Source organism: Gobio gobio (genome assembly GCF_949357685.1).
Source record: "Gobio gobio genome assembly, chromosome: 24".
Taxonomy (NCBI): domain Eukaryota; kingdom Metazoa; phylum Chordata; class Actinopteri; order Cypriniformes; family Gobionidae; genus Gobio; species Gobio gobio.
The window spans coordinates 22,523,197-22,536,367 of NC_137120.1; positions in this window are offsets into that span (position 1 = coordinate 22,523,197).

Here is a 13,171-nt window from a genome sequence, read left to right on the forward strand (position 1 = left end):
ATTTATAGCCTCGGCCGGTGACGTCATAGGCGCACCTGCTGCACCTAGGCCTGAAGAGCATGGACTGGACACAGTCTATGAAGTTTCTCCTGATCCGGCGTTGTGAACGGCAGAGGGCAGAAGGTTTCAAGAGTGACAGGATGTACAGTCGACAAAGGAACCTTAGGCAGGTAGTCAGGGTGGGGATGCAAAATCACTTTCACCAAACCTGGTGCAAAGTCCAAGCAGGATGGCGATATTGACAGAGCCTGCATGTCCCCAATTCTTTTCAGAGAAGTTATAGCCATAAGAAAAACCATCTTTAGAGTCAGAAGTTCGTCAGACGCTGATTCTAGAGGTTCAAAGGGGGTCTCAACCAGACCCTCGAGGGCTAAAACTAAGTCCCATGAAGGGATCTTGGCTCTTAATGGAGGCCACAACTGCCTGGCACAACAAAGTGAGCAGGCAGAAGATGCCTCCCAAGCGGCACCCCATCCACCAGGGCATGGCAAGCCAAAAGAGCGGCCACATAAACCCTGAGAGTGGAGGGGCAAGCTAATGTTTCAAAGTCTCAACCAGACCCTCGAGGACTAAAGTTAAGTCCCATGAAGGGATCTTGGTTCTAACAGGTGGCCTCAACCGCCTACCCCACGAATGAAGCGAGCGAGTAGAGGATGTCTCCCGAGCGGCACCCCATCCACCAAGGCGTGGCAAGCCGAAAGAGCGGCCACATGAACCCTGAGAGTGGAGGGGCAGGTGCCTGATGACAACTTTTCTTGCAGAAAATCCAGAACTGAAGTTACCTGGCAGTTGACTGAATCTACATTGTGTCGTACACCACCTTTCAAAGACACCCCATTTATTAGCATAAACTTTCCGAGTGGAGGAAGCTCTAGCACTTAGGATGGTCTCAATAACTGCAGGCGAAAGCCCCGTGTCCCTCAGTTGGTGCCCTTCAGGGGCCAAACATGAAGGTTCCACAGGTCGGGCCTGGAATGGAATATCGTGCCCTCTGCCTGAGACAGAAGGTCCCTCCTCGCCGGAATCACCCAAGGCGAGCCGTTGAGGAGAGACACTATCTCAGAGAACCAAACCCTGTTCGACCAACGCAGCGCTATCGATAAGAAGCAAGACCCTTGTTGGTGAACCCCGGCTAGAACTCCCAGGAGCAGAGCGACTGGAAGGAGGGTATACAGACGCATTTTGGGCCATGTATGAACCATCACATCCAGACCCAGTGGGGCTGGGTGACAGAGAGAAGCAGGGACATTGCGCTGTCTGAGAAGAGGCGAAGAGGTCCACTCCCTGTGGTCAGCTCTGTAAAATCTGATCCAGATCTGCTTGACTACTTCTGGGTGGAGTTTCCACCCCCCCATCTGTAACTCTCTCTGGACAGTAAATCTGCTCCCACATTCAACCGCCCTTGAATGTACACTGCTCGAGTGACAGGAACTTGTTCTGAGCCCAGAGAATTTATTCTGATAGCGTGAGCACATACCCCCCTGGTGATTTATATATGAGATATTTAGCTGTACTGTCCACCCGCACTAGGACATGACAGCCCCTCAATTGGGGGAGAAAGTATTTCAGGGCCAGAAATACAGCCATCAACTCGAGGCAGTTGATGTGCCAACTGAGTTGATGATCCTCCCATTCCCGTTGGGCTGGACGACCACTTAAGGCCGCACCCCAGCCCGTCAGGGAAGCGTCCGTTGTTAGCAACTTGCGACGACAAGGTACGTCTAGAGTGGGACCCAAGGCAAAAACCGGGGTCTGAACCACATAGTTAGTGTACGAAGCCACATGGCGCGCCACTTTATTTGCCTGAGGATTGGCCCTAAGTCCTCTGGCTTTGAGCCACAACTGAAACGGTCTTATGTGCAACAACCCCAAAGGGAAACCCGTGGATGCTGATGCCATTAGACCTAACACTCTGGTGCTGATGATCAGTAAGATCTTGGTCTAGCCTGACTTTGCTCAGGGAATACTGAATGGTCTTGATTCAAGCGGGAAACCATTGTGCCCACCTTGTGACCAAAAACCGAACAAACCCTAGATAAGTCGTTCTCTGGGCAGGAGAAAGAACACTTTTCTTGGTGTTGAGTCTCAACCCTAGAGAAACTAGATGAGCCAACACACTGTGTTGAAGCACCATCTCATGTGATTGTGCTAATTTTAGCAATCGCCTCTGTAATTCAAAATTTGAATGCCCCGGAATCCCAATGGAGCCGGTAATACATCCATACATTTTGTATATGTGCGGTTACAAGGCTAGCCAAATGGAAGACCCGAAATTGGTAAGCTTTTGCCCCCAAGAGCGAACCTCAGGAACTTCCTGTGTTGTGGCAGACTTTATATGCGAATACATGCGTCCTCCGGATCAATCGTGCCGAATCCAATCACAATGTTGAATATGCGACACGACTGCCTTCACTGTAACATCTTGACCTTGAGTACTTTAACTGCTTCACGGTTTAAGACTCGAAGATCTGAGATTGGACTCCTTTAAATCTGGCCACTACAGAGTTAACTGAGTCACCAAATGAACCACTCAAATCCTTCAGAAGGTCAGCCTGATATGCCTGCAAGACAGCCATAGTGTGCATCGCAGCACCAGCCTGTCCCTTTATATTTATTATTCTTATATAAATCATATACAATATATATTCCATATAAAATAATATACAATATATAATTCATATATATAAGCTTTGCCCATGACAGCCGACGTTTATTTTCTACATGGCTTTGTGGGGAGGTATGTCTCTTTAATGAAAATGCAGATAGCTCGTGAGCGTCTCCCACCTGGGGTATTCTCACATATCCACGCGATTTCGTACCCATGATAGTCAAAAATGTCGAAGTCAAGGGTACAAAAACACTTGAAGTAAATGCTTTCTAGACAGAAACCTCAAGCTCACTGCGTTCGGGGATCCCTCATTCACGGTACCAGACAAACTGCCCTGGCCACCGCGCGAACAACCACCTCGATAAATTCCTCATATGGATTCACCATCATGTGAGGAACGATCGCAGGCGGCTGCTCGAGGTCCGCGGACCCCAGAGATTCATCATCACTCCCCGCGCGAGCCGAAGAAACGCCGGAGCGCGCTTCGGGATCACGCGGGGAAACATGCATTTGGTGAGCAGGCCCGTCGCGACAAGGCAGGCAAACCAAGCAATTGCTTGGGGCCCCGAGCTGGCCTGGGGCCCCAAGACAACGACAGGTTAAGAATAAAATGAAACGACAAACTGTGTGAGCGCCCCATTGATAGTCAGTGCAGTAAGTGCAATGACACTGTTATCGGGATCCCCCTTAAGGGGCCCCCTCTCAGTAGTCGCTGACAGCAGCCAGCCAACCACGCGATCTCTGCAGCCGGCAAAATACAAAACCTCCTCGGATTTGAAGCGGAATTTTATGCTTCAGGAAGCCAGAAAAGAAAAAAGAGAAAGGAAGAGGAGGATAAGAAAAAACAAGATAGTGGTATGTGATAAATTACACTGGATAAAATAGCTCTACTTGTCTTGTACAAAAATGGTGTAAGTTTGCAGCAGGTAGGCTAGCAAAAATATGTTTATGTTAGCTATGTTACCTGCCTGACGGCAAATGCTGCTTGTAACGAACACTCAGTGCAACTTTTTTTTCGAACAGACAGAATGACATGAGATCGCTATAGCTTTGTAATAGGTTTTGATGAAAGTGGCATAGCATGCTATAGCTACTAACTATTATTTATGCTATGCATAAATAACCTGGAATAGTTAATATGCTATATTAACAATTATTATAAACATTATTTAACCAGAAAGGCAGAGGAACATGATTTTTTTCATAGCTTTTTCATATCTTAATGTGCTAGTGTCGGGATATACGGTAGTGACAGTTTGCAAATATGACATTATTTTTATGAGTTACCAATGGATCTTGAACAATTACTTTATTCTGTGGCAAGTTTTACACTGTTACATTTTGAAGTACAGTATCAGGACAACCCACATGTTTTACTGGTACTGTTTATTAACTATTCAACAAGGTATTATAGTCATCTGTTGCAACTTTATAATAACCATCCAGATAATGTTTATAGACAGTTTACAAACCAACTAGTAACCCTTAAGCTCCATGTCCATTTTGCTTGGGGCCCCCAAATTTCTTCAAACGGCCCTGTTGGTGAGCGAGCAAGCGAAAGGGACGGACCCGTCTCTTGCTCGTCAACAAATCCATTCGAACACACACAGCAATAAACGTGCACATCCAGTTCTATTTGAAAGAGAACATGGATATACAGCGTTTTACTCTGCTGACTCGTTTCCAACTGATTAGATTTAACTAGAACTCTTTCCACTAATGTTTCTTTGTAACAGAGATGAGAAAGAGAGAGAAAAATCTGCACACTGCCATGTTGAAAACTAACTCCTAACAAAGATCTCAAGTTGAGTCTTGAAAGAGAGAGAGAGATTTATTTTTATTTTTTTTTCAGAGACTTTGTAACACACCATAACACAGAGTTGGTCTGAAAACAAAAAGACCTGGTTTGCTCCAGCTGAAGCTCATCTATTTATAGCCTCGTGCAGCAGGTGCGCCTATGACGTCACCGGCCGAGGCTATAAATACCTCCGGGTCAATTTCATTGACGTGTTTTCACACTATTTTCACAGCTGGTTATGTCAAAGACATTTACCATTTGCATAAGCTTATGCAGCATTGAGTGTAGCTTTTGAAAGGGAACACTAATCACCATAATGATGAGTAAAAAAATCAAAACAAAAATATTAGGAAAATCAACATCAATTTATGAAGTCAGCTCATGTGATGTTCTCTCAAATTTCTCAGCTGTATTGATCATTTAAAAATTATGAATGCAAACAGAGAAAAATAACTACAGAGGTGGAGGAAATGTGTTTATAGTCTGTTAAGAATTACCCCGCCTCAACACTTTTTGTCTTTTTTTTTTCTTGCTTGGCAAAATGGCACTCAAACCAATCAATTAATCTGAACATGGGTTTTCAAGTTAAGACATTACGTACAGTAACTAAAAAGTGTTAGTTAAAACCACTGTTGTGCATGTAAATGCCCATTTTTGAGTGGAAGGAAAAACATGCTGTTTTCATGCATGTATCTTTAGGTAAATGCAAATGAGCTGCTGCTTCCCGTCCCCTATCAAGAAGAGGGCGGAGCCTGTACAGCTTGTTCCTTGGCTACTCTGCCAAATACTAACAAAACATCTGTTTGGTTTTGATGATCATCTCTCACATTGCAGTTCTTCATCATAATGAAAGTTTATATGTTTTAAAGTCATATCAGTCTAAACTTTTGAGATATTGTTTTCTGAGTGCACGCACACAGAAAGTTGTCTGTCAGACAGTGCGGCCCATGACTATTAAATGGTCACTTCAGTGATTTAGCATTAAGCTTTGTATCAGTAGAAACCTCGTAGTATATTTGATTGATGGTACTTTCCCCCCTCATATCCCCCTGAGACGAGATATTTATGCATTTTATTTCTGGAAAAAAATCCTCAGATGACGCAAATATCGTCATTTTGCGTCATCTGAGGATTTTTTGGCCAGAGGCTAAAAACTACAGCCAGTAGAGGGAGATTTTCCGCATGTTTTCAACCCGCCCACAGGGGAGAGATCTCACTCTCAGAATGTAATTGCGCTTGGCTCAGCCTCGGGCATTCATAACCGGAGCGGTGCAGAGCAAAGTGAGTGTTTCAACTTTTCAATTAATTCCTATGAAAGTTTAGCTTCCATATACGATCAGAAAACGCGTCAGATTGGACAAGCGCTGAGAATGACAGTCGCGCTTACCTTAGCTCTGCTCAGATCTTACTCCGCTCTCGTGCTGAATAAAAATCTGACTCCTGCAGCTGCGTTTGTCCTGTGACTTTCGTTCGGCTCACTTACACTTTATTGAAAAGTCACGTTCAGTTTTTAATTGTAGTGTTTATTCTCTAACTGAACGAAATTATTGTATTATTATGAAGATCAAAATGATGTTGGGGGCGGTGTAGGGAGTGGCCTCGTAGGGCAGCGAAGCAAGTGCATTCTGGGAGTTGTTGTCTTTCATCCATATGATACAAAAATAAATTTTCTGTCTTTTCTCAGTCTAGAAGGCACCAAATTCTAACATTCACATTTCTACTACATAAATGACACAGTTTAAATACACATTCATCTTCCCAGCGCTGAAGTGCCCCTTTAAACTAAGTTATCTTTCATGTCTTATTGCTCTTAAACTGTCAAATACACAAAGTTCACATAAACACAGATGGTTATGTCTGTAAACGTAAACAGCAAGTAAAGAAATCGCAAGTGTACAGTATATTAGATCTGTGTATTGAAGTGAGAGCAGTGTAATATACAGTAGCTACTGCTGTATATGATGTTAATCTGAATCAAGCAACAAAAGGAAAACAGAAAATCACTCACTGCTCTTGATTGCATACCTTTAGTAGCTTTAAAAGAATACATTTATTGAATGCTGCTGTTAAATGCTCTGGTGAGGAGATAAACATGGCTGACTGTGTACAGCTCACTCAGGGCGGGGTCTATGCTAATAGGGCGGAGCCCATCAGCAGTCGTGGGTGGGGCCTGTGCAATGTGACGTCACATTGTAACGGCTTGTTCTGAGACACTGCTAATGATTTATGGGGATTAAAAAAGGAGGAGTGGGGGGATTTTTACCATTATCGGGTTTTGTACACACACTGCCGACACACATTTATGTTCAAAAAAGTGAATTTTGCATAATAGGTCCCCTTTAACCCTTAATCGTCCCTTGGGGTCCAGCTGACCCCACTGGACTTTTCCTCCATTTTTTAAAAGTGTTCCCTTCATCTCAGGGCCATGAGACTCGGTGACTTTTCCTAAATAATCTATCTAAACATGCACAAAAAATCTGGGCTTGATTTGGTTGTTCTAAAGGTGTGTAAAAAAAAATTACCGTTTAAGTCCCTTGGGGTCAGATTGACCCCACATTGAAAATGAATGGGAAAGTGTAAAAAATAAAAAAAATTCACTTTCTTTGTCAAATTTTTTTTACTAAATCCAGTATAAATCTGAAAATTTCTACATTAATATCAAGGTCTGGTCCTAGAGCATAAACACAAAGTAGAACGAACTTTCTGTCTCATACACACACGCACACACACACACACAAACACACACATGTGTGTGACTGCAACAGAGAGCATTTTTATAGAAACTGGCAAATAAAATCAACAAAACTGGCATAAATCTGAAAGATTTTCATACATAAATGAAGTACTAATACTAGAGTACAAATGCAATATGGAACAAGCATGTTCACTCACACGCACACACACACAAACACAAACACAGGTATCTGGAGCATGTTTTTGTATTTTGGCAATGAATGGGAAAATGTAAAAAATGCTTTTTTTTCACTTTGTTTGTAAAAAAAAATCAACTAAATCCAGTATAAATCTGAAAATGTCTACATTTATATCAAGATCTGGTCCTAGAGCATAAACACAAGGTGGAACGAACTTTCTGTCTCATACACACACGCACACACACACACACACACACACACAAACACACACATGTGTGTGACTGCAACAGAGAGCATTTTTATAGAAACTGGCTAATAAAATCAACAAAACTGGCATAAATCTGAAAAAATTCCATAAATAAATGAAGGACAAATACTAGAGCACAAATGCAACATGGAACAATCATGAGAAAGAGAGGGAAAGGGGCAAATAAAAGAAAGATGAAAGGCAGCTTAACTTTTGCATAACTTCCCTATGGACCTCTATTGAATAATGTGGTCATTGCACTCTCTTTCTCTTTAACTATAATTCCTAAAGTTTTTCCACAAACCTACAGATGGCGGTATTCTATCCCTAACACATAGAGCAATGTCCAAAAACTATTTATATTTATTTAAGATCATCATTCAAGTGATTTTTTCATAAAAAAATTATTTTTAATGAGCCAATTTATGACATAGTTAAGTATTTGTGCAGTAAATTGGTAAAAAACTACCAAATACCCACAAAAACACAGCATAAATGTATAGTTGAGAAGTAAATAAAAAAAAATTATATATAGTTTTCCATGTAAAAAAATTATATTTCCTTATGCAATCGCTCTGTAAAAGTTTGGGGTCTATCTGACCCCAAGGGACTCAAACGTAAACCCTACTTGAGGGGCGATTAAGGGTTAACACTTGTGACTTTTAATATAAAAGTGACTTTTATCCAGAATAAATGGTGGTTTGAACTCTGACACTGTAGATAAGTAAATCAATATACTGTAGTGCATACACCAAAAATCATGTTTTATACCTTGTGAATCTGAGATCACAAAAATAAGTGGATGTGAAATCAGAAATGGGCCTTGTTTCTTCGTGCAAGTTCCTGATCCGTTCAAAAACGAATAATACAAAAAGCTTGCCAAAGTAATCTTTCATCTTTCATGCGCCTCTCAAACAAATTTCCTGTTACTTTTCCTCTCTTACTTTTAAGCCCCTCCCCTTCTTCAATCTGGTGTGTTCAATCTTTTTTCATGATCCAATCAATTCCCAATGAATGAAATGAGCAAGGTAATGTTTCAGATAAATTAAATAACTTGCTCCGTCTCTAAAACAACTTTCCATTTTTGATGACATCAAGCCCTTACTTTACAACCCCTCCCCTTCAACCACCTGCATACAGTACAGCCTAAAATTACTTTCCTTTTCCTCTGATATTAAGCCCTTCCCTCCAACCAGAGACACTTTTTTTACAATCCAATCAATTCCAAATGGAAAAAAAAATGTATATCTCTCTGAAATATGTCACATTAGCTGCTTTGAAATGATATGCATTGTGAAAAGCACTATACAAATAAATGTGAATTGATTTGAACTATGAAAGCAAAATGGATAAAAAAAATTAAAATAATAATAATATTGATGTTCAATCATTATTTATATCCCTAATGCTAGGGCCCCTTAAAGACAACATTTTACATTTTAAAATTATTTTAATTAATTAATTTTATTTTATTTTTTACATTTTTTAGCCATTTATAAAAATGAATTAGGTTACACTTTATTTTAAGGTGACGTAGTTACATTGTACTTACTCAAATAAGCACTGAGAAATAATAATTAACTACATGTACTTACTATAGAGTTATGGTTAGGGTTTGGTTTAGGGTTCTTAGAAACTGTCCTTCACAAGTATAGAAAAAACTACACACTTTGTAAACCACTATGGTTTGGAACAGTGTTATTTTAGTATTAATTATATGCTATTATAGTATTTATTCATATTTTTAATACACTTTAGTTTTTATGTCAGTTTTCATTTGTGTTTAAGTTTTAGTAATTTTGTTGTGATTTTGTCTTTTCTATACACTTTTTAAAAATATTTCTATTTAGCTTTAATAATTTTTTTATTTCAGTTTATGTAATTTTAGTACATACACTTAAACTTATTTTATTTGAGCTTTTTAAGTCAAGTCAAGCCGTTTACACAACAGTTTACAGAAAATAAATGAAAAAAATTGGCTGTTCATTCACACAATAATGGTATCAAAATGCACGGTTTTGAAAAAAATCCATTTCAGTCTTTCTTCAGTAAACTACAAAAACCAGCCTGTCCTCCTTCAGAAAACGACCTACATCTTATTACGACCTATAGTTACGTTTCAAAGTTAAGCGCCCTCTAGCGTTTCTTTAAAAAAAACAACAGTGTCGTGTGTCATGAAATGACGTCACAAGATTATTTATAATAAACGATTATATAACAAAGTAATAAATTAGTTTATTTATTACTTGAGATTATTTTATACAGAAAACGTCTTGGTTACGTATGTAACCCTCAATCCCTGAAGGAGGGAATGGAGATGTACGTCGAACGTGACCGACTGATAGGGAACTGAGTATTTAATGTATTTGATATGCTTTATTATTTTCAAAATGGCATTTTGCAAAGTGAAGAACTATTTCTTTTATAAGGAAGATTCCATGTAGCCAACATCATCCGAAAAAAAGATCACTGCAAAACTGTGCCACCCTCTAAATTGTAAAATGATTCCACTGACCCTTTTGGACTTCTTAAACCGGTAATGCTTTCTATTGCCATCTGCAGATATAGCCAGCATGCTGAGCATTTAAAGGGCTCCATCAGGCACAGATCTTCTTTCTTAAAATTGCAGAAGGCAAACTCTCGAAAGACTCTATGGAAAGTATCACCACAAATTCTACCCGTCTGGAAGGAAGGATGGTAAAAATGTTTAAAAATTAAAAACAGTACTTACCCGACCTGTGCAAAGAGATCGATGTTCAAGCATTTTGAGAAATGCATGTTGGGATAAAGCTGGGCTTGCCAACTTCATCTGCTCAAATGTTGTGAACACATCAAACTTGAACAACATTTGGCAGCTTGTGGTTGCTGGCCAGTATCTATATCCAAGCAAGTCACTAAACCCAGGAGTACATTTACAAGAACAAAGTGGACAGCATATGCTAGGCAGGCACAGGTTGAATGGACCTTAAAACAATCATGTGACATCTATTTGACTAGTATTTGTACAGCACAGAACAAAATAATACAAGTAAGCCATTATATGCTTGACATCATGTTACCTTCTGATGGGATACAAAGTAGAAAGAAGTGACATGATAGTTACCAAGACAGTCTTTCCTGGGATAACTGTGAAGTCTTGGTTTGGACCACAGGATCAGATTAGTAAATCACATTTAATACATGAATATTAGTAAAGTATACATGTCTACAAAATAAAATAATAATAATAAACAGTTAAAGGAAACTACAGATAGAGCTTATATTACCACTATACATGTAGTCAACATTTTGAAAGCATGGTGAGAGGACACCTATTAAATTCCTTGAACATACCTTGTTCACTGAGTTGATATTGGCCACTTTCATAAACCACTAAGGATGTTGGTGGAATAGGTTTGAAAAAACCCATCAATCATAGCTTCTCTGTCATGGAAGACATTTTTTTCTGTGAATGACTGAGTCACATGCGGAACAGAAAAAGTGACTTCCTGAGGGAACACAGTCTAGACAACGGACAACAGCATCAACAGTTTTGCATTGTTGACAGCAATGCTGGGTTACCATCTCTGCAGCCGGGCTCGAGCATTGCAGCTTTAAATTTATTTTCAGTCTTCTGGTCCACGCAGACATGGTGGGTGTCTCCTCTACTTCCACTGAAGCAGAGACAGTGACAGAACTTTGGCAGTGGCAGTTTTTTTTTGTCTCTAGAGTTGTTGATCTAATAAAATATTTTTAAAAGACAGTTACACAAACATAGTTTATTAAAACAAATGAAAAAATTCTTAGTTGGTTTTGACACTGCATATGCATCATGAAAATGGCCATTACATACTTTTGTCAGTTACTTGTGACATTTTTTAATTTAAATTAAGACTGACTTTTTAGGCTGTCAATTCAATATGCTTACCAAGACTTGGGACCTCTTGTGGAATTTCACTTATTTGCAATTCTTCAACGTCTAAAAGCTCCCTAGAGCCAGAAGGTTTAACTGCAAACACAAAATATTATGATGTAGAAAACATTACTGCTGACCAAAAGCATAAACACTTGTAAATAACAGTATAGCTGCATATTTTACTGACCAGATTGACTCTTCCAAGCACGTTGCGGTAAGATGATCCCATGCTGGTCTCTCTTCCTCCAGGAAACATTGGAGCCTTCAGTTTCCTTCTGCTTTTTTTTTTTTTTTTTTTTTTTTTGAAGGCTAAAATAATAATGATATATATAAAATGATAATATATATTAGGCTTATTATATAGAAGTTATACTTTTAAAATATGTAAACTTCATAATCAATTATATTTACTATTATACATAATTCAATTATTTAATTAAAAATGAACATTTTAATGCATATTATTATTATTATTATTATTATTATATTTGCTGTATTTATTTATTGCATAGTTATTAGTAATAGTAATTTCAAATATTGTCTATTTCTGGAAATGTTGATCTTCAAAACGATATGAAACAAACGTCAATCTATCAAATTGGAATTAAATGGAATTTAAATAGCATCTGAAATATTTTAATAGTTTTTACATGATATAACGAGTCAGAAGGACGAAATCTGGACACATGTTCGTTTTAACAAAATGTGTGGACTTTTTACACTGTCCCCTACCCGCCACTTTTCCAATTCCCAAGTAATACCACACTAAATAGTAACTTTACAATGCTGATGTGGTCTGCTTAAATAATTTGACGCATACATTTATTCTAGTATAATGTTAGACGACAGAATCATAGGCTAGGCCAATACTGTGACTACGGATATTAATAAAAGTTAATGTCACTGAGCAGTTATGACTTTTCCATTTACTTTTGGGTATTTTATAAAGTCCTTTATAACCTTATTCCAAAGTAAATTCACTACCAATAATAATCTTAGTTACCAAAAACAAAGGATAAAAAAACACAAAGCGCCCTGACTACATGTTGTTTTATTCTCACATTTTTATATTCTAAAATTTTGCTGATAACATACCTGAATTGGCCTCGATTGCCACGTAGATTAAAAACCCACAGTGCATTGAGTCAAACGTTTCTGTGATATTTCACCTGCTGCCGTTAGGGGCGTTCATTTAGAAAACGCACCAGTGGGTCGAATTCAAGGGATGGTGCAAACGACCTATGTGGTTGTATGCGTTGGAGGACAAAAACGTATAATTTGTGCAAAGGGTGACGTAATGGGCATGTGTATTACGTGTTCAGTCTATAGGTGCATAGAGTTTCTTTACAAAGTGATATTGCCACCTACTGGCCTGGCATGAATAGTCATTTTAGTCGTTGTCATCTGAACGTGAAAAGCGAAAAGGAAAAACGTATCTGTTTTTAGTACATTGTTGTTGTGTAAACATACCCTGAGACATCTAAATGAATTTACTTAAACAGAAAAAAACTTTTCCTTACAGTATACCATCACATTCAGGCCATGTATCCACCAAAACGCTAGACGCTCAGCTGAAAATGCCTCACTTTAAGCGAATGAGAGCATTTTGGCAGCGCAGTGTTTTTTTTCCAGTTGAGACTCTTTACTTGTTATAATACGGAACATCCGCAGAAGTGTTACTAGTATCTCATTTCACAGATAGTTTGTTTCTGTATTGATTCTATATAAAATGCCGATACAATGTAAAGTA